Source organism: Prionailurus viverrinus, chromosome F1, assembly GCF_022837055.1.
Source record: "Prionailurus viverrinus isolate Anna chromosome F1, UM_Priviv_1.0, whole genome shotgun sequence".
Classification (NCBI taxonomy): domain Eukaryota; kingdom Metazoa; phylum Chordata; class Mammalia; order Carnivora; family Felidae; genus Prionailurus; species Prionailurus viverrinus.
The window spans coordinates 61341630-61365926 of NC_062577.1; the positions used below are offsets into that span (position 1 = coordinate 61341630).

The 24297-nt window shown below is 74.0% G+C and overlaps 23 non-coding genes across 23 annotated transcripts; 8 read left to right on the plus strand and 15 right to left on the minus strand.

Annotated features, from left to right (window-relative positions):
• Positions 1-1285: 1285 nt before the first annotated feature.
• TRNAE-CUC (transfer RNA glutamic acid (anticodon CUC)) lies at positions 1286-1357 on the minus strand. The gene has a single exon. It is a non-coding gene; the product is annotated as a tRNA-Glu (tRNA).
• A 282-nt stretch (positions 1358-1639) lies between these two features.
• TRNAG-UCC (transfer RNA glycine (anticodon UCC)) lies at positions 1640-1711 on the minus strand. Its single transcript has one exon. It is a non-coding gene; the product is annotated as a tRNA-Gly (tRNA).
• A 790-nt stretch (positions 1712-2501) lies between these two features.
• TRNAD-GUC (transfer RNA aspartic acid (anticodon GUC)) lies at positions 2502-2573 on the minus strand. Its single transcript has one exon. It is a non-coding gene; the product is annotated as a tRNA-Asp (tRNA).
• A 620-nt stretch (positions 2574-3193) lies between these two features.
• TRNAL-CAG (transfer RNA leucine (anticodon CAG)) lies at positions 3194-3276 on the plus strand. Its single transcript has one exon. It is a non-coding gene; the product is annotated as a tRNA-Leu (tRNA).
• A 1600-nt stretch (positions 3277-4876) lies between these two features.
• TRNAG-GCC (transfer RNA glycine (anticodon GCC)) lies at positions 4877-4947 on the plus strand. The gene has a single exon. It is a non-coding gene; the product is annotated as a tRNA-Gly (tRNA).
• Positions 4948-6640: 1693 nt separating this feature from the next.
• TRNAE-CUC (transfer RNA glutamic acid (anticodon CUC)) lies at positions 6641-6712 on the minus strand. The gene has a single exon. It is a non-coding gene; the product is annotated as a tRNA-Glu (tRNA).
• A 305-nt stretch (positions 6713-7017) lies between these two features.
• TRNAG-UCC (transfer RNA glycine (anticodon UCC)) lies at positions 7018-7089 on the minus strand. The gene has a single exon. It is a non-coding gene; the product is annotated as a tRNA-Gly (tRNA).
• Positions 7090-7879: 790 nt separating this feature from the next.
• TRNAD-GUC (transfer RNA aspartic acid (anticodon GUC)) lies at positions 7880-7951 on the minus strand. The gene has a single exon. It is a non-coding gene; the product is annotated as a tRNA-Asp (tRNA).
• Positions 7952-8571: 620 nt separating this feature from the next.
• On the plus strand, positions 8572-8654 carry TRNAL-CAG (transfer RNA leucine (anticodon CAG)). Its single transcript has one exon. It is a non-coding gene; the product is annotated as a tRNA-Leu (tRNA).
• Positions 8655-10244: 1590 nt separating this feature from the next.
• On the plus strand, positions 10245-10315 carry TRNAG-GCC (transfer RNA glycine (anticodon GCC)). Its single transcript has one exon. It is a non-coding gene; the product is annotated as a tRNA-Gly (tRNA).
• Positions 10316-12009: 1694 nt separating this feature from the next.
• On the minus strand, positions 12010-12081 carry TRNAE-CUC (transfer RNA glutamic acid (anticodon CUC)). The gene has a single exon. It is a non-coding gene; the product is annotated as a tRNA-Glu (tRNA).
• A 305-nt stretch (positions 12082-12386) lies between these two features.
• Positions 12387-12458, minus strand: TRNAG-UCC (transfer RNA glycine (anticodon UCC)). Its single transcript has one exon. It is a non-coding gene; the product is annotated as a tRNA-Gly (tRNA).
• A 790-nt stretch (positions 12459-13248) lies between these two features.
• On the minus strand, positions 13249-13320 carry TRNAD-GUC (transfer RNA aspartic acid (anticodon GUC)). The gene has a single exon. It is a non-coding gene; the product is annotated as a tRNA-Asp (tRNA).
• A 620-nt stretch (positions 13321-13940) lies between these two features.
• TRNAL-CAG (transfer RNA leucine (anticodon CAG)) lies at positions 13941-14023 on the plus strand. Its single transcript has one exon. It is a non-coding gene; the product is annotated as a tRNA-Leu (tRNA).
• Positions 14024-15615: 1592 nt separating this feature from the next.
• TRNAG-GCC (transfer RNA glycine (anticodon GCC)) lies at positions 15616-15686 on the plus strand. Its single transcript has one exon. It is a non-coding gene; the product is annotated as a tRNA-Gly (tRNA).
• Positions 15687-17385: 1699 nt separating this feature from the next.
• Positions 17386-17457, minus strand: TRNAE-CUC (transfer RNA glutamic acid (anticodon CUC)). The gene has a single exon. It is a non-coding gene; the product is annotated as a tRNA-Glu (tRNA).
• Positions 17458-17762: 305 nt separating this feature from the next.
• Positions 17763-17834, minus strand: TRNAG-UCC (transfer RNA glycine (anticodon UCC)). Its single transcript has one exon. It is a non-coding gene; the product is annotated as a tRNA-Gly (tRNA).
• A 782-nt stretch (positions 17835-18616) lies between these two features.
• TRNAD-GUC (transfer RNA aspartic acid (anticodon GUC)) lies at positions 18617-18688 on the minus strand. Its single transcript has one exon. It is a non-coding gene; the product is annotated as a tRNA-Asp (tRNA).
• Positions 18689-19313: 625 nt separating this feature from the next.
• Positions 19314-19396, plus strand: TRNAL-CAG (transfer RNA leucine (anticodon CAG)). The gene has a single exon. It is a non-coding gene; the product is annotated as a tRNA-Leu (tRNA).
• A 1576-nt stretch (positions 19397-20972) lies between these two features.
• TRNAG-GCC (transfer RNA glycine (anticodon GCC)) lies at positions 20973-21043 on the plus strand. Its single transcript has one exon. It is a non-coding gene; the product is annotated as a tRNA-Gly (tRNA).
• A 1697-nt stretch (positions 21044-22740) lies between these two features.
• Positions 22741-22812, minus strand: TRNAE-CUC (transfer RNA glutamic acid (anticodon CUC)). The gene has a single exon. It is a non-coding gene; the product is annotated as a tRNA-Glu (tRNA).
• Positions 22813-23117: 305 nt separating this feature from the next.
• Positions 23118-23189, minus strand: TRNAG-UCC (transfer RNA glycine (anticodon UCC)). The gene has a single exon. It is a non-coding gene; the product is annotated as a tRNA-Gly (tRNA).
• Positions 23190-23973: 784 nt separating this feature from the next.
• On the minus strand, positions 23974-24045 carry TRNAD-GUC (transfer RNA aspartic acid (anticodon GUC)). The gene has a single exon. It is a non-coding gene; the product is annotated as a tRNA-Asp (tRNA).
• Between the last annotated feature and the right edge of the window lie 252 nt (positions 24046-24297).

A 24297-nucleotide genomic window follows, 5' to 3' on the forward strand; every position in this document is an offset into this window, starting at 1 on the left:
ACACACACACCCACGCAAAAGCAAGGACTCCGAGGAAACTTCCCGCGGGCACGGGAAGCACCCGGAGACCCACGGCCGCCGCGACTCCTCCGCACCGCTGCAGGGGGCTTGTGCGGTTGAAGCGAGTGTGCCCCAGCAGGTGTGCGCGGCGCACCGGCTGACCGCTTGGCCTCGAGAGGGGACACCTCTGATCACAGAGCAAATCCCCGGCGGACAGGGGTGTCCAAATTGGGGCGGGAAGGAGACTGAGGTGTGCGATGGACCTTGGGAGGCATCCACAGAAGAGGACGGATACAGACAGGGGTGGACAGAAGGACGGACGGCGCCTAGGATGGAGGGACCGACGTGTCCTGCAAGTGGAATGACAAGTTGGCGACAAGTGCGCCCAGTCCCCCGGGGTGCGTCGACCGCCGCCCACCTGCCTGGCTGCTGGGTTGTCTTTCCCCGGGGCTCCCACGGCACCTCCCCGCTGTCTCACCTCCAGTGCCCGGGGCGTGGGGGGGGGGGGTGGTCCGGGCCGTGCCCGGATGCCTCTTCCCTCCTCCACCTCCCGGGCACGGCGGTCGGACTCTGCGCTCGCATGGGCGCCCAAGACTAGCGTGCCCGTGGGGTCCGCTCTCCGTCGCCGGGGAGAGACGCAGCCAGCCAGGTCGTGGCGCTCCCGCCCCGCGTGGGGCAGGGAAGCCGCCCGAGAGGTCGCAGGCCCGAGGGGGGTTGCTCGGCCAGGTGACGCGACTCAGGGCTGCGCGTGGCTCACCTGACCCACGCGCCCAGCACCGCCACCGCGGGCACCTCACGAGGGAGGACAGGATGGCTCGTCAGCCCGGCCAGCTAGGAGCGCCACCGGAGGGGGCGGTGGGGGTCCGAGCACACTCGGGGGGCAGGGGCGCCTGCGCACACTGGTGGTCCCGGCGGGGGACAGAGGCCGCCCCGGCCACTCGCGTCTCGGGCTGTGGAAGCGAAGGTGCCAGGCGAGCGTGTGCGCGGGTGGGGGCGAAGGGGCGAGGCGAGGCCGAGGGCCTCCGGTGGGCCAGCCAGGCCAAAAGGCTCGGACGGGCCGAGGTGGCAGGGCGAGGCTGGGGCTGCCCGTCGGGGCGTGGCAGGTGGCCTTGTGTGCACCCCTCCATCGTGGCGGCGGGGCCCGCGACAAGCTAGCCAGCTCGGCCTGGCGTGCCGGCGTGGGCTAAAAGGGGGTGGTGCGGGTGCACTGGGGACGGGGCGGTGGGTGGCTCGGCTCGGCCGGCCGGGAGGGGAGGCCCCGGAGGGCCAGAGGAAGAAGAAAGGCTTCCCTGACCGGGAATCGAACCCGGGCCGCGGCGGTGAGAGCGCCGAATCCTAACCACTAGACCACCAGGGAGCGACAGGCTGCGCGCCTGGCCTGCACCCCCTGGACCCAGCGCCTCCATTCCCCCCACGCGGCTCCGCTTGGGCCCCGAGGCCCCTGCCTCTGCACGTCCAGCCGCCCGCGGGCCCCACGCAGTCCACCCGGACCGCTGGCAGCACTCGCAAAACGCTGCGCGCCGCCTCGGGCCACGTGCCCAGCGCCCAGCGCCCAGCGGGCCGGCACGCCGTCCCCCACTGCCAGCGCCCGGCGGGCCTGGCCAGGAGGGCCCCGGAGCGGCGCAAAAGGTCGGCCGGCTGCGTTGGCCGGGAATCGAACCCGGGTCAACTGCTTGGAAGGCAGCTATGCTCACCACTATACCACCAACGCTGCACGGCCCGGGCCGGCCCGACGCGGCCGGCCCAGGGTGCGCTCCGGCGCCTTCTCGCCTTGGCGCTCTCTCGCCGCTGCCGCTGCCGCCGCCGCCGCCGCCCGGCGCATCCCTGCCCCGACGTCCCGCCCGGCCGCAGCTCTGCCCGGCCACCACGGGCTCCGGCCGCCCGGCGCCCCAGCCTCACCCCTCCGACTCAGCTGCGCCGGCCGGTCGCCGGGCACGCCCGCCCGTCCGCCCGCCCTGCGCCCCGCGCCCGGCGCCCACCGCCGCCCGCCTCTGGAGGGCGCTCTGGCCGCCTGGCCGCTCTCGGGCCCTCGGAGGCCGGCTGGGGAGCCCCGCCACGTCCCCGGCCCGGCGTCTTCCGCGTCCTCCGCGGCCCGCAGCTAGCGGCCCGGCCCGGCCCGGCCCGGCCCGGCCCGGCCTGGCCGGGCGCGGGAAGGAGCAGAGGGGGCGGGTGCCACGCCACACCACCTCCCGCATCCAGACGGGACCGGACCCATCTGCCTCCCACCCGAGCGACACCCACGGCGGCTGTGCGGCTGGGCGGCACGTCGCCGAGGAGCTCGCTGTGGCTGCCGCGGGGACCGACCACACGAGGCCCCGGCTGCGCGGTGGCGACCCAGCGTCCGGCCTCGAGCCACGCAAAGGGCCGGGGCCGGTGGACGGTGGGCAGGCCGGGCACGCGCCGCCGGCCGGACGACGGACGGCCGAGAAGAAGCGCCCCTGCCCCTCGGGAGCAAGAGGTGGGACCCAGAGCTGCGCAGGCCACCAAAAAGGGCGTCTTGCCTCCCCGTCGGGGAATCGAACCCCGGTCTCCCGCGTGACAGGCGGGGATACTCACCACTATACTAACGAGGACGGCGGCGGCCGGCCACCCGGGCGCCCGACCCCTCTCCGGCTGCCTCCCCACGCCTGCCCCTGCCTGCTGCCCTCGACGCCCTGCCCTGCACGGGCGCCCGGCACGGGCCACGCCCCACCCGACCCCAGCCCCGCTTCGGCCCCCTCTCCCGCACGGCAGCCCCCGGCGCCGACTCGGAGTCCGCCCGGACCCGGGGCCCACACACGGACCGGACGGCGCTCAGTACTCCCAACGAGCGCTGCCTCTCTCTCGTCTGCCAGGCGGGCATCGCGCCGGGAGAAAAGGCCCCAGACGGCAAGCGGGGCTGCGAGGGCGAGGGCGACGGCGACGGCGAGGGCGAGGCAGGCGGGGTGGGGAGCAGGGCAAGGGGCGCCGACGCTGGACGGGGCCTGCAGGGAGCTGGGGGTGGGGGTGCGACAGCCACGGGAGCCGCGCTGGCGGCGGCGGCGGCGGCGGCGGCGGCGGCGGCGAGGCGGCTGGCCGTGCTCCTCCGGGGCCGCCGCGCGTGTCTCGCCCCTTGCGCACGCACACAGCCGCCAGCCGGGCGCCATGACGGCCAAGGACACCAGCGTTAGCGCCGCGTCCCAGCCAGGCCAGCGGCGACGCGCCCACACCCGCCGTCAGGATGGCCGAGCGGTCTAAGGCGCTGCGTTCAGGTCGCAGTCTCCCCTGGAGGCGTGGGTTCGAATCCCACTCCTGACACGCCCACCTTTTGGCCCGCCCCACACAGCAGCCACGCCACCGGGGCCTGGACCACACCCTCTCGCGGCCGCGGCCCGCCTCGCACCCGAGCACACGCTGCCCGGGACCGAGCTCCAGCCCCTCCACCCTCGCCGCCTCGGGCTCTGAGCGCGCGCGCGCACGCGGGCGCGCGCGGGCGCACACACACGCACTCCCCCGCGCCTCGAGCGCCTTTCCCACACCCGCAGGCTTCGCTGACTTCGCACCTGCGTCTTTCTGGAGGCTCTTTGGTCCTCCTTCTCGTCTATTCCCGCCCCTGCCCTCCTCACCCCGGCACTCGCGAACCAGCCCAGGCTGCAAAGCTCCCCGCGCTTCCCGCTCCCACTTGTGGCCGCTGGACAGCGCCTGGCCCTTCCAGCCAGCCGTCCGCTTCCGCCGCCACCGGGAACACGCACCCACCCCACCGTCACCCCGTGCTTTTCCCCCGGCCCTAGTCCATTCTCTCCACACCCTCCCGAGGCGGCCCACACGATTCTCCACCTAGGGGCCTTCCCCTGGCCACACCTACCTGCCTGCCTGCCTGCCTGTCTGCCTCCCGGGAGCCATACAGCGCAGCCGGCTGCTGGCCAGCCGGCGGCGCGGACCCCTCCCTTCTGTGGGCCTGGCTCACGAGTCCAAGCCGGGAAGGTGGCTGCAGGGAGCAGTGAGCGGAAGCCCTAGACCCCCAGGCCATCCAGCCGGGCACCACAGCGCATCTCCTGGCTCGGGGAGGCCGCCGCCGCCGCCGCCGGCCGGCCACTCCGCCCCAGCGTTCCGCCCGGATCCAAGACCGCCCTCCTGCCTCCCAACCTGCCAAGGCACCGAGCCGGACCCCTAGGGAGAGGCTCCGGCCAGCGCGCTCAGGCCTTTGCTCTCTTGGCCCGAGCGAGACGCACTCAGAGGCGCAGGCGGCGCTACCTGGCCTCTAACTCCGACAGACGCCGGCGCGAGCACAAACACACACACACACACACACACACACACACACACACACACACACACAAAGACACACAGCCCACCCAGCCCCGCCCCCCGGCCCCGGCCCCGGCCCCGGCCCCTGGCCCCATGGCTCCACACACGAGAGGTCCGTTCCCCACCCCTTCCGTCGGGACACACACTGCACGCGCGAGAAAACCATCCGCCAAACGGACTCTGGCTCGGGGCTGGGAGTAGCTGAAGGCAAGGTCCCTGGCCTGCCGGCACCGGCCACAAATGGCTCCGGCTGTTTGGGGATCGGGCGCTGGCCAGGCTGGGTCCAGCTCCTGGCTGCCTCTGGGGACACGGGCAGGCTGTGGCGGCGGCCCCGGACGAGGGACAAAGCACGGGATGAGCCCAGTCCGCCTCCGTGCCTTCCTCTGCCCGGACGTCCGCGCCGCGCTGCGCTGCGCCGCGCCGCGCCGCGCCGCGCCCTAGGGGCTGGCTCTCCGCGTGCCTGGAGCCTGTCTTGCAGACCGCCCGCCTCCTGCTCCCACGGAGCAGACGCTCACGCTCACACTCACGCTCACGCTCACTACTGGCGGGGACCGGCAACGGAGGCGGCCGGCGCCGCTGGGGAAGCCCTCTGTGGACCACGTCCGTGGGTGCATGGGTGGTTCAGTGGTAGAATTCTCGCCTGCCACGCGGGAGGCCCGGGTTCGATTCCCGGCCCATGCAACGCGCCATCCCCTTTTGGCCCCGCAGCGCCAACTGCGCGCTCCGCTTCCAAGCCTCTCTCCCACCTTCAGAGCACCTGGCCAAAGCCACCTCTGCTCCTCTCTGGGGGTCCGTCCCCGCCCCTGCCGCACATTCCCTTCCTCCTCCCTGGCTCGCTCGCCCTGGGGACAAAACTCCGCCCGCCCCGGAGCCAAGGGCCCGTCCGCGCCCGCCCACACACCTGCCTTGCCCTTCTTCTCTTTAACGACACGCTCGCCTCGCTCCAGTCTCCCGATTCACTGCAAGGAACGCATCCCCGCACCAACTCGCGCTGCCACCCACACGCTCCTCCCCTTCCCTCGGCACCACCTCGCACCGCCGCCCCTCCCACCAGCCACCCCCTCCCGAGACACACACACACACACACACACACACACACACACGCAAAAGCAAGGACTCCGAGGAAACTTCCCGCGGGCACGGGAAGCACCCGGAGACCCACGGCCGCCGCGACTCCTCCGCACCGCTGCAGGGGGCTTGTGCGGTTGAAGCGAGTGTGCCCCAGCAGGTGTGCGCGGCGCACCGGCTGACCGCTTGGCCTCGAGAGGGGACACCTCTGATCACAGAGCAAATCCCCGGCGGACAGGGGTGTCCAAATTGGGGCGGGAAGGAGACTGAGGTGTGCGATGGACCTTGGGAGGCATCCACAGAAGAGGACGGATACAGACAGGGGTGGACAGAAGGACGGACGGCGCCTAGGATGGAGGGACCGACGTGTCCTGCAAGTGGAATGACAAGTTGGCGACAAGTGCGCCCAGTCCCCCGGGGTGCGTCGACCGCCGCCCACCTGCCTGGCTGCTGGGTTGTCTTTCCCCGGGGCTCCCACGGCACCTCCCCGCTGTCTCACCTCCAGTGCCCGGGGCGTGGGGGGGGGGGGTGGTCCGGGCCGTGCCCGGATGCCTCTTCCCTCCTCCACCTCCCGGGCACGGCGGTCGGACTCTGCGCTCGCATGGGCGCCCAAGACTAGCGTGCCCGTGGGGTCCGCTCTCCGTCGCCGGGGAGAGACGCAGCCAGCCAGGTCGTGGCGCTCCCGCCCCGCGTGGGGCAGGGAAGCCGCCCGAGAGGTCGCAGGCCCGAGGGGGGTTGCTCGGCCAGGTGACGCGACTCAGGGCTGCGCGTGGCTCACCTGACCCACGCGCCCAGCACCGCCACCGCGGGCACCTCACGAGGGAGGACAGGATGGCTCGTCAGCCCGGCCAGCTAGGAGCGCCACCGGAGGGGGCGGTGGGGGTCCGAGCACACTCGGGGGGCAGGGGCGCCTGCGCACACTGGTGGTCCCGGCGGGGGACAGAGGCCGCCCCGGCCACTCGCGTCTCGGGCTGTGGAAGCGAAGGTGCCAGGCGAGCGTGTGCGCGGGTGGGGGCGAAGGGGCGAGGCGAGGCCGAGGGCCTCCGGTGGGCCAGCCAGGCCAAAAGGCTCGGACGGGCCGAGGTGGCAGGGCGAGGCTGGGGCTGCCCGTCGGGGCGTGGCAGGTGGCCTTGTGTGCACCCCTCCATCGTGGCGGCGGGGCCCGCGACAAGCTAGCCAGCTCGGCCTGGCGTGCCGGCGTGGGCTAAAAGGGGGTGGTGCGGGTGCACTGGGGACGGGGCGGTGGGTGGCTCGGCTCGGCCGGCCGGGAGGGGAGGCCCCGGAGGGCCAGAGGAAGAAGAAAGGCTTCCCTGACCGGGAATCGAACCCGGGCCGCGGCGGTGAGAGCGCCGAATCCTAACCACTAGACCACCAGGGAGCGACAGGCTGCGCGCCTGGCCTGCACCCCCTGGACCCAGCGCCTCCATTCCCCCCACGCGGCTCCGCTTGGGCCCCGAGGCCCCTGCCTCTGCACGTCCAGCCGCCCGCGGGCCCCACGCAGTCCACCCGGACCGCTGGCAGCACTCGCAAAACGCTGCGCGCCGGCCGCCCTCGCACCCGCACGCCGCCTCGGGCCACGTGCCCAGCGCCCAGCGCCCAGCGGGCCGGCACGCCGTCCCCCACTGCCAGCGCCCGGCGGGCCTGGCCAGGAGGGCCCCGGAGCGGCGCAAAAGGTCGGCCGGCTGCGTTGGCCGGGAATCGAACCCGGGTCAACTGCTTGGAAGGCAGCTATGCTCACCACTATACCACCAACGCTGCACGGCCCGGGCCGGCCCGACGCGGCCGGCCCAGGGTGCGCTCCGGCGCCTTCTCGCCTTGGCGCTCTCTCGCCGCTGCCGCTGCCGCCGCCGCCGCCGCCCGGCGCATCCCTGCCCCGACGTCCCGCCCGGCCGCAGCTCTGCCCGGCCACCACGGGCTCCGGCCGCCCGGCGCCCCAGCCTCACCCCTCCGACTCAGCTGCGCCGGCCGGTCGCCGGGCACGCCCGCCCGTCCGCCCGCCCTGCGCCCCGCGCCCGGCGCCCACCGCCGCCCGCCTCTGGAGGGCGCTCTGGCCGCCTGGCCGCTCTCGGGCCCTCGGAGGCCGGCTGGGGAGCCCCGCCACGTCCCCGGCCCGGCGTCTTCCGCGTCCTCCGCGGCCCGCAGCTAGCGGCCCGGCCCGGCCCGGCCCGGCCCGGCCCGGCCTGGCCGGGCGCGGGAAGGAGCAGAGGGGGCGGGTGCCACGCCACACCACCTCCCGCATCCAGACGGGACCGGACCCATCTGCCTCCCACCCGAGCGACACCCACGGCGGCTGTGCGGCTGGGCGGCACGTCGCCGAGGAGCTCGCTGTGGCTGCCGCGGGGACCGACCACACGAGGCCCCGGCTGCGCGGTGGCGACCCAGCGTCCGGCCTCGAGCCACGCAAAGGGCCGGGGCCGGTGGACGGTGGGCAGGCCGGGCACGCGCCGCCGGCCGGACGACGGACGGCCGAGAAGAAGCGCCCCTGCCCCTCGGGAGCAAGAGGTGGGACCCAGAGCTGCGCAGGCCACCAAAAAGGGCGTCTTGCCTCCCCGTCGGGGAATCGAACCCCGGTCTCCCGCGTGACAGGCGGGGATACTCACCACTATACTAACGAGGACGGCGGCGGCCGGCCACCCGGGCGCCCGACCCCTCTCCGGCTGCCTCCCCACGCCTGCCCCTGCCTGCTGCCCTCGACGCCCTGCCCTGCACGGGCGCCCGGCACGGGCCACGCCCCACCCGACCCCAGCCCCGCTTCGGCCCCCTCTCCCGCACGGCAGCCCCCGGCGCCGACTCGGAGTCCGCCCGGACCCGGGGCCCACACACGGACCGGACGGCGCTCAGTACTCCCAACGAGCGCTGCCTCTCTCTCGTCTGCCAGGCGGGCATCGCGCCGGGAGAAAAGGCCCCAGACGGCAAGCGGGGCTGCGAGGGCGAGGGCGACGGCGACGGCGAGGGCGAGGCAGGCGGGGTGGGGAGCAGGGCAAGGGGCGCCGACGCTGGACGGGGCCTGCAGGGAGCTGGGGGTGGGGGTGCGACAGCCACGGGAGCCGCGCTGGCGGCGGCGGCGGCGGCGGCGGCGGCGGCGGCGAGGCGGCTGGCCGTGCTCCTCCGGGGCCGCCGCGCGTGTCTCGCCCCTTGCGCACGCACACAGCCGCCAGCCGGGCGCCATGACGGCCAAGGACACCAGCGTTAGCGCCGCGTCCCAGCCAGGCCAGCGGCGACGCGCCCACACCCGCCGTCAGGATGGCCGAGCGGTCTAAGGCGCTGCGTTCAGGTCGCAGTCTCCCCTGGAGGCGTGGGTTCGAATCCCACTCCTGACACGCCCACCTTTTGGCCCGCCCCACACAGCAGCCACGCCACCGGGGCCTGGACCACACCCTCTCGCGGCCGCGGCCCGCCTCGCACCCGAGCACACGCTGCCCGGGACCGAGCTCCAGCCCCTCCACCCTCGCCGCCTCGGGCTCTGAGCGCGCGCGCGCACGCGGGCGCGCGCGGGCGCACACACACGCACTCCCCCGCGCCTCGAGCGCCTTTCCCACACCCGCAGGCTTCGCTGACTTCGCACCTGCGTCTTTCTGGAGGCTCTTTGGTCCTCCTTCTCGTCTATTCCCGCCCCTGCCCTCCTCACCCCGGCACTCGCGAACCAGCCCAGGCTGCAAAGCTCCCCGCGCTTCCCGCTCCCACTTGTGGCCGCTGGACAGCGCCTGGCCCTTCCAGCCAGCCGTCCGCTTCCGCCGCCACCGGGAACACGCACCCACCCCACCGTCACCCCGTGCTTTTCCCCCGGCCCTAGTCCATTCTCTCCACACCCTCCCGAGGCGGCCCACACGATTCTCCACCTAGGGGCCTTCCCCTGGCCACACCTACCTGCCTGCCTGCCTGCCTGTCTGCCTCCCGGGAGCCATACAGCGCAGCCGGCTGCTGGCCAGCCGGCGGCGCGGACCCCTCCCTTCTGTGGGCCTGGCTCACGAGTCCAAGCCGGGAAGGTGGCTGCAGGGAGCAGTGAGCGGAAGCCCTAGACCCCCAGGCCATCCAGCCGGGCACCACAGCGCATCTCCTGGCTCGGGGAGGCCGCCGCCGCCGCCGCCGGCCGGCCACTCCGCCCCAGCGTTCCGCCCGGATCCAAGACCGCCCTCCTGCCTCCCAACCTGCCAAGGCACCGAGCCGGACCCCTAGGGAGAGGCTCCGGCCAGCGCGCTCAGGCCTTTGCTCTCTTGGCCCGAGCGAGACGCACTCAGAGGCGCAGGCGGCGCTACCTGGCCTCTAACTCCGACAGACGCCGGCGCGAGCACAAACACACACACACACACACACACACACACACACACACACACACACACAAAGACACACAGCCCACCCAGCCCCGCCCCCCGGCCCCGGCCCCGGCCCCGGCCCCTGGCCCCATGGCTCCACACACGAGAGGTCCGTTCCCCACCCCTTCCGTCGGGACACACACTGCACGCGCGAGAAAACCATCCGCCAAACGGACTCTGGCTCGGGGCTGGGAGTAGCTGAAGGCAAGGTCCCTGGCCTGCCGGCACCGGCCACAAATGGCTCCGGCTGTTTGGGGATCGGGCGCTGGCCAGGCTGGGTCCAGCTCCTGGCTGCCTCTGGGGACACGGGCAGGCTGTGGCGGTGGCCCCGGACGAGGGACAAAGCACGGGATGAGCCCAGTCCGCCTCCGTGCCTTCCTCTGCCCGGACGTCCGCGCCGCGCCGCGCCGCGCCGCGCCGCGCCCTAGGGGCTGGCTCTCCGCGTGCCTGGAGCCTGTCTTGCAGACCGCCCGCCTCCTGCTCCCACGGAGCAGACGCTCACGCTCACACTCACGCTCACGCTCACTACTGGCGGGGACCGGCAACGGAGGCGGCCGGCGCCGCTGGGGAAGCCCTCTGTGGACCACGTCCGTGGGTGCATGGGTGGTTCAGTGGTAGAATTCTCGCCTGCCACGCGGGAGGCCCGGGTTCGATTCCCGGCCCATGCAACGCGCCATCCCCTTTTGGCCCCGCAGCGCCAACTGCGCGCTCCGCTTCCAAGCCTCTCTCCCACCTTCAGAGCACCTGGCCAAAGCCACCTCTGCTCCTCTCTGGGGGTCCGTCCCCGCCCCTGCCGCACATTCCCTTCCTCCTCCCTGGCTCGCTCGCCCTGGGGACAAAACTCCGCCCGCCCCGGAGCCAAGGGCCCGTCCGCGCCCGCCCACACACCTGCCTTGCCCTTCTTCTCTTTAACGACGCTCGCCTCGCTCCAGTCTCCCGATTCACTGCAAGGAACGCATCCCCGCACCAACTCGCGCTGCCACCCACACGCTCCTCCCCTTCCCTCGGCACCACCTCGCACCGCCGCCCCTCCCACCAGCCACCCCCTCCCGAGACACACACACACACACACACACACACACACACACCACGCAAAAGCAAGGACTCCGAGGAAACTTCCCGCGGGCACGGGAAGCACCCGGAGACCCACGGCCGCCGCGACTCCTCCGCACCGCTGCAGGGGGCTTGTGCGGTTGAAGCGAGTGTGCCCCAGCAGGTGTGCGCGGCGCACCGGCTGACCGCTTGGCCTCGAGAGGGGACACCTCTGATCACAGAGCAAATCCCCGGCGGACAGGGGTGTCCAAATTGGGGCGGGAAGGAGACTGAGGTGTGCGATGGACCTTGGGAGGCATCCACAGAAGAGGACGGATACAGACAGGGGTGGACAGAAGGACGGACGGCGCCTAGGATGGAGGGACCGACGTGTCCTGCAAGTGGAATGACAAGTTGGCGACAAGTGCGCCCAGTCCCCCGGGGTGCGTCGACCGCCGCCCACCTGCCTGGCTGCTGGGTTGTCTTTCCCCGGGGCTCCCACGGCACCTCCCCGCTGTCTCACCTCCAGTGCCCGGGGCGTGGGGGGGGGGGGTGGTCCGGGCCGTGCCCGGATGCCTCTTCCCTCCTCCACCTCCCGGGCACGGCGGTCGGACTCTGCGCTCGCATGGGCGCCCAAGACTAGCGTGCCCGTGGGGTCCGCTCTCCGTCGCCGGGGAGAGACGCAGCCAGCCAGGTCGTGGCGCTCCCGCCCCGCGTGGGGCAGGGAAGCCGCCCGAGAGGTCGCAGGCCCGAGGGGGGTTGCTCGGCCAGGTGACGCGACTCAGGGCTGCGCGTGGCTCACCTGACCCACGCGCCCAGCACCGCCACCGCGGGCACCTCACGAGGGAGGACAGGATGGCTCGTCAGCCCGGCCAGCTAGGAGCGCCACCGGAGGGGGCGGTGGGGGTCCGAGCACACTCGGGGGGCAGGGGCGCCTGCGCACACTGGTGGTCCCGGCGGGGGACAGAGGCCGCCCCGGCCACTCGCGTCTCGGGCTGTGGAAGCGAAGGTGCCAGGCGAGCGTGTGCGCGGGTGGGGGCGAAGGGGCGAGGCGAGGCCGAGGGCCTCCGGTGGGCCAGCCAGGCCAAAAGGCTCGGACGGGCCGAGGTGGCAGGGCGAGGCTGGGGCTGCCCGTCGGGGCGTGGCAGGTGGCCTTGTGTGCACCCCTCCATCGTGGCGGCGGGGCCCGCGACAAGCTAGCCAGCTCGGCCTGGCGTGCCGGCGTGGGCTAAAAGGGGGTGGTGCGGGTGCACTGGGGACGGGGCGGTGGGTGGCTCGGCTCGGCCGGCCGGGAGGGGAGGCCCCGGAGGGCCAGAGGAAGAAGAAAGGCTTCCCTGACCGGGAATCGAACCCGGGCCGCGGCGGTGAGAGCGCCGAATCCTAACCACTAGACCACCAGGGAGCGACAGGCTGCGCGCCTGGCCTGCACCCCCTGGACCCAGCGCCTCCATTCCCCCCACGCGGCTCCGCTTGGGCCCCGAGGCCCCTGCCTCTGCACGTCCAGCCGCCCGCGGGCCCCACGCAGTCCACCCGGACCGCTGGCAGCACTCGCAAAACGCTGCGCGCCGGCCGCCCTCGCACCCGCACGCCGCCTCGGGCCACGTGCCCAGCGCCCAGCGCCCAGCGGGCCGGCACGCCGTCCCCCACTGCCAGCGCCCGGCGGGCCTGGCCAGGAGGGCCCCGGAGCGGCGCAAAAGGTCGGCCGGCTGCGTTGGCCGGGAATCGAACCCGGGTCAACTGCTTGGAAGGCAGCTATGCTCACCACTATACCACCAACGCTGCACGGCCCGGGCCGGCCCGACGCGGCCGGCCCAGGGTGCGCTCCGGCGCCTTCTCGCCTTGGCGCTCTCTCGCCGCTGCCGCTGCCGCCGCCGCCGCCGCCCGGCGCATCCCTGCCCCGACGTCCCGCCCGGCCGCAGCTCTGCCCGGCCACCACGGGCTCCGGCCGCCCGGCGCCCCAGCCTCACCCCTCCGACTCAGCTGCGCCGGCCGGTCGCCGGGCACGCCCGCCCGTCCGCCCGCCCTGCGCCCCGCGCCCGGCGCCCACCGCCGCCCGCCTCTGGAGGGCGCTCTGGCCGCCTGGCCGCTCTCGGGCCCTCGGAGGCCGGCTGGGGAGCCCCGCCACGTCCCCGGCCCGGCGTCTTCCGCGTCCTCCGCGGCCCGCAGCTAGCGGCCCGGCCCGGCCCGGCCCGGCCCGGCCCGGCCTGGCCGGGCGCGGGAAGGAGCAGAGGGGGCGGGTGCCACGCCACACCACCTCCCGCATCCAGACGGGACCGGACCCATCTGCCTCCCACCCGAGCGACACCCACGGCGGCTGTGCGGCTGGGCGGCACGTCGCCGAGGAGCTCGCTGTGGCTGCCGCGGGGACCGACCACACGAGGCCCCGGCTGCGCGGTGGCGACCCAGCGTCCGGCCTCGAGCCACGCAAAGGGCCGGGGCCGGTGGACGGTGGGCAGGCCGGGCACGCGCCGCCGGCCGGACGACGGACGGCCGAGAAGAAGCGCCCCTGCCCCTCGGGAGCAAGAGGTGGGACCCAGAGCTGCGCAGGCCACCAAAAAGGGCGTCTTGCCTCCCCGTCGGGGAATCGAACCCCGGTCTCCCGCGTGACAGGCGGGGATACTCACCACTATACTAACGAGGACGGCGGCGGCCGGCCACCCGGGCGCCCGACCCCTCTCCGGCTGCCTCCCCACGCCTGCCCCTGCCTGCTGCCCTCGACGCCCTGCCCTGCACGGGCGCCCGGCACGGGCCACGCCCCACCCGACCCCAGCCCCGCTTCGGCCCCCTCTCCCGCACGGCAGCCCCCGGCGCCGACTCGGAGTCCGCCCGGACCCGGGGCCCACACACGGACCGGACGGCGCTCAGTACTCCCAACGAGCGCTGCCTCTCTCTCGTCTGCCAGGCGGGCATCGCGCCGGGAGAAAAGGCCCCAGACGGCAAGCGGGGCTGCGAGGGCGAGGGCGACGGCGACGGCGAGGGCGAGGCAGGCGGGGTGGGGAGCAGGGCAAGGGGCGCCGACGCTGGACGGGGCCTGCAGGGAGCTGGGGGTGGGGGTGCGACAGCCACGGGAGCCGCGCTGGCGGCGGCGGCGGCGGCGGCGGCGGCGGCGGCGAGGCGGCTGGCCGTGCTCCTCCGGGGCCGCCGCGCGTGTCTCGCCCCTTGCGCACGCACACAGCCGCCAGCCGGGCGCCATGACGGCCAAGGACACCAGCGTTAGCGCCGCGTCCCAGCCAGGCCAGCGGCGACGCGCCCACACCCGCCGTCAGGATGGCCGAGCGGTCTAAGGCGCTGCGTTCAGGTCGCAGTCTCCCCTGGAGGCGTGGGTTCGAATCCCACTCCTGACACGCCCACCTTTTGGCCCGCCCCACACAGCAGCCACGCCACCGGGGCCTGGACCACACCCTCTCGCGGCCGCGGCCCGCCTCGCACCCGAGCACACGCTGCCCGGGACCGAGCTCCAGCCCCTCCACCCTCGCCGCCTCGGGCTCTGAGCGCGCGCGCGCACGCGGGCGCGCGCGGGCGCACACACACGCACTCCCCCGCGCCTCGAGCGCCTTTCCCACACCCGCAGGCTTCGCTGACTTCGCACCTGCGTCTTTCTGGAGGCTCTTTGGTCCTCCTTCTCGTCTATTCCCGCCCCTGCCCTCCTCACCCCGGCACTCGCGAACCAGCCCAGGCTGCAAAGCTCCCCGCGCTTCCCGCTCCCACTTGTGGCCGCTGGACAGCGCCTGGCCCTTCCAGCCAGCCGTCCGCTTCCGCCGCCACCGGGAACACGCACCCACCCCACCGTCACCCCGTGCTTTTCCCCCGGCCCTAGTCCATTCTCTCCACACCCTCCCGAGGCGGCCCACACGATTCTCCACCTAGGGGCCTTCCCCTGGCCACACCTACCTGCCTGCCTGCCTGCCTGTCTGCCTCCCGGGAGCCATACAGCGCAGCCGGCTGCTGGCCAGCCGGCGGCGCGGACCCCTCCCTTCTGTGGGCCTGGCTCACGAGTCCAAGCCGGGAAGGTGGCTGCAGGGAGCAGTGAGCGGAAGCCCTAGACCCCCAGGCCATCCAGCCGGGCACCACAGCGCATCTCCTGGCTCGGGGAGGCCGCCGCCGCCGCCGCCGGCCGGCCACTCCGCCCCAGCGTTCCGCCCGGATCCAAGACCGCCCTCCTGCCTCCCAACCTGCCAAGGCACCGAGCCGGACCCCTAGGGAGAGGCTCCGGCCAGCGCGCTCAGGCCTTTGCTCTCTTGGCCCGAGCGAGACGCACTCAGAGGCGCAGGCGGCGCTACCTGGCCTCTAACTCCGACAGACGCCGGCGCGAGCACAAACACACACACACACACACACACACACACACACACACACACACACACACAAAGACACACAGCCCACCCAGCCCCGCCCCCCGGCCCCGGCCCCGGCCCCGGCCCCTGGCCCCATGGCTCCACACACGAGAGGTCCGTTCCCCACCCCTTCCGTCGGGACACACACTGCACGCGCGAGAAAACCATCCGCCAAACGGACTCTGGCTCGGGGCTGGGAGTAGCTGAAGGCAAGGTCCCTGGCCTGCCGGCACCGGCCACAAATGGCTCCGGCTGTTTGGGGATCGGGCGCTGGCCAGGCTGGGTCCAGCTCCTGGCTGCCTCTGGGGACACGGGCAGGCTGTGGCGGTGGCCCCGGACGAGGGACAAAGCACGGGATGAGCCCAGTCCGCCTCCGTGCCTTCCTCTGCCCGGACGTCCGCGCCGCGCCGCGCCGCGCCGCGCCGCGCCCTAGGGGCTGGCTCTCCGCGTGCCTGGAGCCTGTCTTGCAGACCGCCCGCCTCCTGCTCCCACGGAGCAGACGCTCACGCTCACACTCACGCTCACGCTCACTACTGGCGGGGACCGGCAACGGAGGCGGCCGGCGCCGCTGGGGAAGCCCTCTGTGGACCACGTCCGTGGGTGCATGGGTGGTTCAGTGGTAGAATTCTCGCCTGCCACGCGGGAGGCCCGGGTTCGATTCCCGGCCCATGCAACGCGCCATCCCCTTTTGGCCCCGCAGCGCCAACTGCGCGCTCCGCTTCCAAGCCTCTCTCCCACCTTCAGAGCACCTGGCCAAAGCCACCTCTGCTCCTCTCTGGGGGTCCGTCCCCGCCCCTGCCGCACATTCCCTTCCTCCTCCCTGGCTCGCTCGCCCTGGGGACAAAACTCCGCCCGCCCCGGAGCCAAGGGCCCGTCCGCGCCCGCCCACACACCTGCCTTGCCCTTCTTCTCTTTAACGACGCTCGCCTCGCTCCAGTCTCCCGATTCACTGCAAGGAACGCATCCCCGCACCAACTCGCGCTGCCACCCACACGCTCCTCCCCTTCCCTCGGCACCACCTCGCACCGCCGCCCCTCCCACCAGCCACCCCCTCCCGAGACACACACACACACACACACACACACACACACACACACGCAAAAGCAAGGACTCCGAGGAAACTTCCCGCGGGCACGGGAAGCACCCGGAGACCCACGGCCGCCGCGACTCCTCCGCACCGCTGCAGGGGGCTTGTGCGGTTGAAGCGAGTGTGCCCCAGCAGGTGTGCGCGGCGCACCGGCTGACCGCTTGGCCTCGAGAGGGGACACCTCTGATCACAGAGCAAATCCCCGGCGGACAGGGGTGTCCAAATTGGGGCGGGAAGGAGACTGAGGTGTGCGATGGACCTTGGGAGGCATCCACAGAAGAGGACGGATACAGACAGGGGTGGACAGAAGGACGGACGGCGCCTAGGATGGAGGGACCGACGTGTCCTGCAAGTGGAATGACAAGTTGGCGACAAGTGCGCCCAGTCCCCCGGGGTGCGTCGACCGCCGCCCACCTGCCTGGCTGCTGGGTTGTCTTTCCCCGGGGCTCCCACGGCACCTCCCCGCTGTCTCACCTCCAGTGCCCGGGGCGGGGGGGGGCGTGGGGGGGGGTCCGGGCCGTGCCCGGATGCCTCTTCCCTCCTCCACCTCCCGGGCACGGCAGTCGGACTCTGCGCTCCCATCGGCGCCCAAGACCGGCGTGCCCCTGGGGTCCGCTCTCCGTCGCCGGGGAGAGACGCAGCCAGCCAGGTCGTGGCGCTCCCGCCCCGCGTGGGGCAGGGAAGCCGCCCGAGAGGTCGCAGGCCCGAGGGGGGTTGCTCGGCCAGGTGACGGGACTCAGGGCTGCGCGTGGCTCACCTGACCCACGCGCCCAGCACCGCCACCGCGGGCACCTCACGAGGGAGGACAGGATGGCTCGTCAGCCCGGCCAGCTAGGAGCGCCACCGGAGGGGGCGGTGGGGGTCCGAGCACACTCGGGGGGCAGGGGCGCCTGCGCACACTGGTGGTCCCGGCGGGGGACAGAGGCCGCCCCGGCCACTCGCGTCTCGGGCTGTGGAAGCGAAGGTGCCAGGCGAGCGTGTGCGCGGGTGGGGGCGAAGGGGAGAGGCGAGGCCGAGGGCCTCCGGTGGGCCAGCCAGGCCAAAAGGCTCGGACGGGCCGAGGTGGCAGGGCGAGGCTGGGGCTGCCCGTCGGGGCGTGGCAGGTGGCCTTGTGTGCACCCCTCCATCGTGGCGGCGGGGCCCGCGACAAGCTAGCCAGCTCGGCCTGGCGTGCCGGCGTGGGCTAAAAGGGGGTGGTGCGGGTGCACTGGGGACGGGGCGGTGGGTGGCTCGGCTCGGCCGGCCGGGAGGGGAGGCCCCGGAGGGCCAGAGGAAGAAGAAAGGCTTCCCTGACCGGGAATCGAACCCGGGCCGCGGCGGTGAGAGCGCCGAATCCTAACCACTAGACCACCAGGGAGCGACAGGCTGCGCGCCTGGCCTGCAACCCCTGGACCCAGCGCCTCCATTCCACCCACGCGGCTCCGCTTGGGTCCCGAGGCCCCTGCCTCTGCACGTCCAGCCGCCCGCGGGCCCCACGCAGTCCACCCGGACCGCTGGCAGCACCCGCAAAACGCCGCCCGCCGGCCGCCCTCGCACCCGCACGCCGCCTCGGGCCACGTGCCCAGCGCCCAGCGCCCAGCGGGCCGGCACGCCGTCCCCCAATGCCAGCGCCTGGCGGGCCTGGCCAGGAGGGCCCCGGAGCGGCGCAAAAGGTCGGCCGGCTGCGTTGGCCGGGAATCGAACCCGGGTCAACTGCTTGGAAGGCAGCTATGCTCACCACTATACCACCAACGCTGCACGGCCCGGGCCGGCCCGACGCGGCCGGCCCAGGGTGCGCTCCGGCGCCTTCTCGCCTTGGCGCTCTCTCGCCGCTGCCGCCGCCGCCCGGCGCATCCCTGCCCCGACGTCCCGCCCGGCCGCAGCTCTGCCCGGCCACCACGGGCTCCGGCCACCACGGGCTCCGGCCGCCCGGCGCCCCAGCCTCGCCCCTCCGACTCAGCTGCGCCGGCCGGTCGCCGAGCACGCCCGCCCGTCCGCCCGCCCCCCGCCCGGCGCCCGGCGCCCGGCGCCCACCGCCGCCCGCCTCTGGAGGGCGCTCTGGCCGCCTGGCCGCTCTCGGGCCCTCGGAGGCCGGCTGGGGAGCCCCGCCACGTCCCCGGCCCGGCGTCTTCCGCGTCCTCCGCGGCCCGCAGCTAGCGGCCGGCCCGGCCCGGCCTGGCCCGGCGCGGGAAGGAGCAGAGGGGGCGGGTGCCAGGCCACACCACCTCCCGCATCCAGACGGGACCGGACCCATCTGCCTCCCACCCGAGCGACACCCACGGCGGCTGTGCGGCTGGGCGGCACGTCGCCGAGGAGCTCGCCGTGGCTGCCGCGGGGACCACACGAGGCCCCGGCTGCGCGGTGGCGACCCAGCGTCCGGCCTCGAGCCACGCAAAGGGCTGGGGCCGGTGGACGGTGGGCAGGCCGGGCACGCGCCGCCCGGCCGGACGACGGACGGCCGAGAAGAAGCGCCCCTGCCCCTCGGGAGCAAGAGGTGGGACCCAGAGCTGCGCAGGCCACCAAAAAGGGCGTCTTGCCTCCCCGTCGGGGAATCGAACCCCGGTCTCCCGCGTGACAGGCGGGGATACTCACCACTATACTAACGAGGACGGCGGCGGCCGGCCACCCGGGCGCCCGACCCCTCTCCGGCTGCCTCCCCACACCTGCCCCTGCCTGCTGCCCTCGACGCCCTGCCCTGCACGGGCGCCCGGCACGGGCCACGCCCCACCCGACCCCAGCCCCGCTTCGGCCCCCTCTCCCGCACGGCAGCCCCGGCCCCGACTCGGAGTCCGCCCGGACCCGGGGCCCACACACGGACCGGACGGCGCTCAGTACTCCCAACGAGCGCTGCCTCTCTCTCGTCTGCCAGGCGGGCATCGCGCCGGGAGAAAAGGCCCCAGACGGCAAGCGGGGCGGCGAGGGCGAGGGCGAGGGCGACGGCGAGGGCGAGGGCGAGGGCGAGGCAGGCGGGGTGGGGAGCAGGGCAAGGGGCGCCGACGCTGGACGGGGCCTGCAGGGAGCTGGGGGTGGGGGTGCGACAGCCACGGGAGCCGCGCTGGCGGCGGCGGCGGCGGCGGCGGCGGCGAGGCGGCTGGCCGTGCTCCTCCGGGGCCGCCGCGCGTGTCTCGCCCCTTGCGCACGCACACAGCCGCCAGCCGGGCGCCATGACGGCCAAGGACACCAGCGTTAGCGCCGCGTCCCAGCCAGGCCAGCGGCGACGCGCCCACACCCGCCGTCAGGATGGCCGAGCGGTCTAAGGCGCTGCGTTCAGGTCGCAGTCTCCCCTGGAGGCGTGGGTTCGAATCCCACTCCTGACACGCCCACCTTTTGGCCCGCCCCACACAGCAGCCACGCCACCGGGGCCTGGACCACACCCTCTCGCGGCCGCGGCCCGCCTCGCACCCGAGCACACGCTGCCCGGGACCGAGCTCCAGCCCCTCCACCCTCGCCGCCTCGGGCTCTGAGCGCGCGCGCGCACGCGGGCGCGCGCGGGCGCACACACACGCACTCCCCCGCGCCTCGAGCGCCTTTCCCACACCCGCAGGCTTCGCTGACTTCGCACCTGCGTCTTTCTGGAGGCTCTTTGGTCCTCCTTCTCGTCTATTCCCGCCCCTGCCCTCCTCACCCCGGCACTCGCGAACCAGCCCAGGCTGCAAAGCTCCCCGCGCTTCCCGCTCCCACTTGTGGCCGCTGGACAGCGCCTGGCCCTTCCAGCCAGCCGTCCGCTTCCGCCGCCACCGGGAACACGCACCCACCCCACCGTCACCCCGTGCTTTTCCCCCGGCCCTAGTCCATTCTCTCCACACCCTCCCGAGGCGGCCCACACGATTCTCCACCTAGGGGCCTTCCCCTGGCCACACCTACCTGCCTGCCTGCCTGTCTGCCTCCCGGGAGCCATACAGCGCAGCCGGCTGCTGGCCAGCCGGCGGCGCGGACCCCTCCCTTCTGTGGGCCTGGCTCACGAGTCCAAGCCGGGAAGGTGGCTGCAGGGAGCAGTGAGCGGAAGCCCTAGACCCCCAGGCCATCCAGCCGGGCACCACAGCGCATCTCCTGGCTCGGGGAGGCCGCCGCCGCCGCCGCCGGCCGGCCACTCCGCCCCAGCGTTCCGCCCGGATCCAAGACCGCCCTCCTGCCTCCCAACCTGCCAAGGCACCGAGCCGGACCCCTAGGGAGAGGCTCCGGCCAGCGCGCTCAGGCCTTTGCTCTCTTGGCCCGAGCGAGACGCACTCAGAGGCGCAGGCGGCGCTACCTGGCCTCTAACTCCGACAGACGCCGGCGCGAGCACAAACACACACACACACACACACACACACACACACACACACACACAAAGACACACAGCCCACCCGGCCCCGCCCCCCGGCCCCGGCCCCGGCCCCTGGCCCCATGGCTCCACACACGAGAGGTCCGTTCCCCACCCCTTCCGTCGGGACACACACTGCACGCGCGAGAAAACCATCCGCCAAACGGACTCTGGCTCGGGGCTGGGAGTAGCTGAAGGCAAGGTCCCTGGCCTGCCGGCACCGGCCACAAATGGCTCCGGCTGTTTGGGGATCGGGCGCTGGCCAGGCTGGGTCCAGCTCCTGGCTGCCTCTGGGGACACGGGCAGGCTGTGGCGGCGGCCCCGGACGAGGGACAAAGCACGGGATGAGCCCAGTCCGCCTCCGTGCCTTCCTCTGCCCGGACGTCCGCGCCGCGCCGCGCCGCGCCGCGCCGCGCCCTAGGGGCTGGCTCTCCGCGTGCCTGGAGCCTGTCTTGCAGACCGCCCGCCTCCTGCTCCCACGGAGCAGACGCTCACGCTCACACTCACGCTCACGCTCACTACTGGCGGGGACCGGCAACGGAGGCGGCCGGCGCCGCTGGGGAAGCCCTCTGTGGACCACGTCCGTGGGTGCATGGGTGGTTCAGTGGTAGAATTCTCGCCTGCCACGCGGGAGGCCCGGGTTCGATTCCCGGCCCATGCAACGCGCCATCCCCTTTTGGCCCCGCAGCGCCAACTGCGCGCTCCGCTTCCAAGCCTCTCTCCCACCTTCAGAGCACCTGGCCAAAGCCACCTCTGCTCCTCTCTGGGGGTCCGTCCCCGCCCCTGCCGCACATTCCCTTCCTCCTCCCTGGCTCGCTCGCCCTGGGGACAAAACTCCGCCCGCCCCGGAGCCAAGGGCCCGTCCGCGCCCGCCCACACACCTGCCTTGCCCTTCTTCTCTTTAACGACGCTCGCCTCGCTCCAGTCTCCCGATTCACTGCAAGGAACGCATCCCCGCACCAACTCGCGCTGCCACCCACACGCTCCTCCCCTTCCCTCGGCACCACCTCGCACCGCCGCCCCTCCCACCAGCCACCCCCTCCCGAGACACACACACACACACACACACACACACACCCACGCAAAAGCAAGGACTCCGAGGAAACTTCCCGCGGGCACGGGAAGCACCCGGAGACCCACGGCCGCCGCGACTCCTCCGCACCGCTGCAGGGGGCTTGTGCGGTTGAAGCGAGTGTGCCCCAGCAGGTGTGCGCGGCGCACCGGCTGACCGCTTGGCCTCGAGAGGGGACACCTCTGATCACAGAGCAAATCCCCGGCGGACAGGGGTGTCCAAATTGGGGCGGGAAGGAGACTGAGGTGTGCGATGGACCTTGGGAGGCATCCACAGAAGAGGACGGATACAGACAGGGGTGGACAGAAGGACGGACGGCGCCTAGGATGGAGGGACCGACGTGTCCTGCAAGTGGAATGACAAGTTGGCGACAAGTGCGCCCAGTCCCCCGGGGTGCGTCGACCGCCGCCCACCTGCCTGGCTGCTGGGTTGTCTTTCCCCGGGGCTCCCACGGCACCTCCCCGCTGTCTCACCTCCAGTGCCCGGGGCGGGGGGGGGGGCGTGGGGGGGGGTCCGGGCCGTGCCCGGATGCCTCTTCCCTCCTCCACCTCCCGGGCACGGCGGTCGGACTCTGCGCTCGCATGGGCGCCCAAGACTAGCGTGCCCGTGGGGTCCGCTCTCCGTCGCCGGGGAGAGACGCAGCCAGCCAGGTCGTGGCGCTCCCGCCCCGCGTGGGGCAGGGAAGCCGCCCGAGAGGTCGCAGGCCCGAGGGGGGTTGCTCGGCCAGGTGACGCGACTCAGGGCTGCGCGTGGCTCACCTGACCCACGCGCCCAGCACCGCCACCGCGGGCACCTCACGAGGGAGGACAGGATGGCTCGTCAGCCCGGCCAGCTAGGAGCGCCACCGGAGGGGGCGGTGGGGGTCCGAGCACACTCGGGGGGCAGGGGCGCCTGCGCACACTGGTGGTCCCGGCGGGGGACAGAGGCCGCCCCGGCCACTCGCGTCTCGGGCTGTGGAAGCGAAGGTGCCAGGCGAGCGTGTGCGCGGGTGGGGGCGAAGGGGCGAGGCGAGGCCGAGGGCCTCCGGTGGGCCAGCCAGGCCAAAAGGCTCGGACGGGCCGAGGTGGCAGGGCGAGGCTGGGGCTGCCCGTCGGGGCGTGGCAGGTGGCCTTGTGTGCACCCCTCCATCGTGGCGGCGGGGCCCGCGACAAGCTAGCCAGCTCGGCCTGGCGTGCCGGCGTGGGCTAAAAGGGGGTGGTGCGGGTGCACTGGGGACGGGGCGGTGGGTGGCTCGGCTCGGCCGGCCGGGAGGGGAGGCCCCGGAGGGCCAGAGGAAGAAGAAAGGCTTCCCTGACCGGGAATCGAACCCGGGCCGCGGCGGTGAGAGCGCCGAATCCTAACCACTAGACCACCAGGGAGCGACAGGCTGCGTGCCTGGCCTGCACCCCCTGGACCCAGCGCCTCCATTCCCCCCACGCGGCTCCGCTTGGGCCCCGAGGCCCCTGCCTCTGCACGTCCAGCCGCCCGCGGGCCCCACGCAGTCCACCCGGACCGCTGGCAGCACTCGCAAAACGCTGCGCGCCGGCCGCCCTCGCACCCGCACGCCGCCTCGGGCCACGTGCCCAGCGCCCAGCGCCCAGCGGGCCGGCACGCCGTCCCCCACTGCCAGCGCCCGGCGGGCCTGGCCAGGAGGGCCCCGGAGCGGCGCAAAAGGTCGGCCGGCTGCGTTGGCCGGGAATCGAACCCGGGTCAACTGCTTGGAAGGCAGCTATGCTCACCACTATACCACCAACGCTGCACGGCCCGGGCCGGCCCGACGCGGCCGGCCCAGGGTGCGCTCCGGCGCCTTCTCGCCTTGGCGCTCTCTCGCCGCTGCCGCTGCCGCCGCCGCCCGGCGCATCCCTGCCCCGACGTCCCGCCCGGCCGCAGCTCTGCCCGGCCACCACGGGCTCCGGCCGCCCGGCGCCCCAGCCTCACCCCTCCGACTCAGCTGCGCCGGCCGGTCGCCGGGCACGCCCGCCCGTCCGCCCGCCCTGCGCCCCGCGCCCGGCGCCCACCGCCGCCCGCCTCTGGAGGGCGCTCTGGCCGCCTGGCCGCTCTCGGGCCCTCGGAGGCCGGCTGGGGAGCCCCGCCACGTCCCCGGCCCGGCGTCTTCCGCGTCCTCCGCGGCCCGCAGCTAGCGGCCCGGCCCGGCCCGGCCCGGCCCGGCCCGGCCTGGCCGGGCGCGGGAAGGAGCAGAGGGGGCGTGCGCCAGGCCACACCACCTCCCGCATCCAGACGGGACCGGACCCTTCTGCCTCCCACCCGAGCGACACCCACGGCGGCTGTGCGGCTGGGCGGCACGTCGCCGAGGAGCTCGCTGTGGCTGCCGCGGGGACCGACCACACGAGGCCCCGGCTGCGCGGTGGCGACCCAGCGTCCGGCCTCGAGCCACGCAAAGGGCCGGGGCCGGTGGACGGTGGGCAGGCCGGGCACGCGCCGCCGGCCGGACGACGGACGGCCGAGAAGAAGCGCCCCTGCCCCTCGGGAGCAAGAGGTGGGACCCAGAGCTGCGCAGGCCACCAAAAAGGGCGTCTTGCCTCCCCGTCGGGGAATCGAACCCCGGTCTCCCGCGTGACAGGCGGGGATACTCACCACTATACTAACGAGGACGGCGGCGGCCGGCCACCCGGGCGCCCGACCCCTCTCCGGCTGCCTCCCCACGCCTGCCCCTGCCTGCCGCCCTCGACTCCCTGCCCTGCACGGGCGCCCGGCACGGGCCCCCCCCTTCCCGACTCCCCCCCCCCCCCCCCCCCGGTCTCGGTCCCCTCCCCCGCATGGCATTCCTGGCCCAGACTCGGAGGGGACCCAGATCCACTCACGCACGGGTTTGGCCTTCGGTACTTCCAGCACGCTGCCTCTTT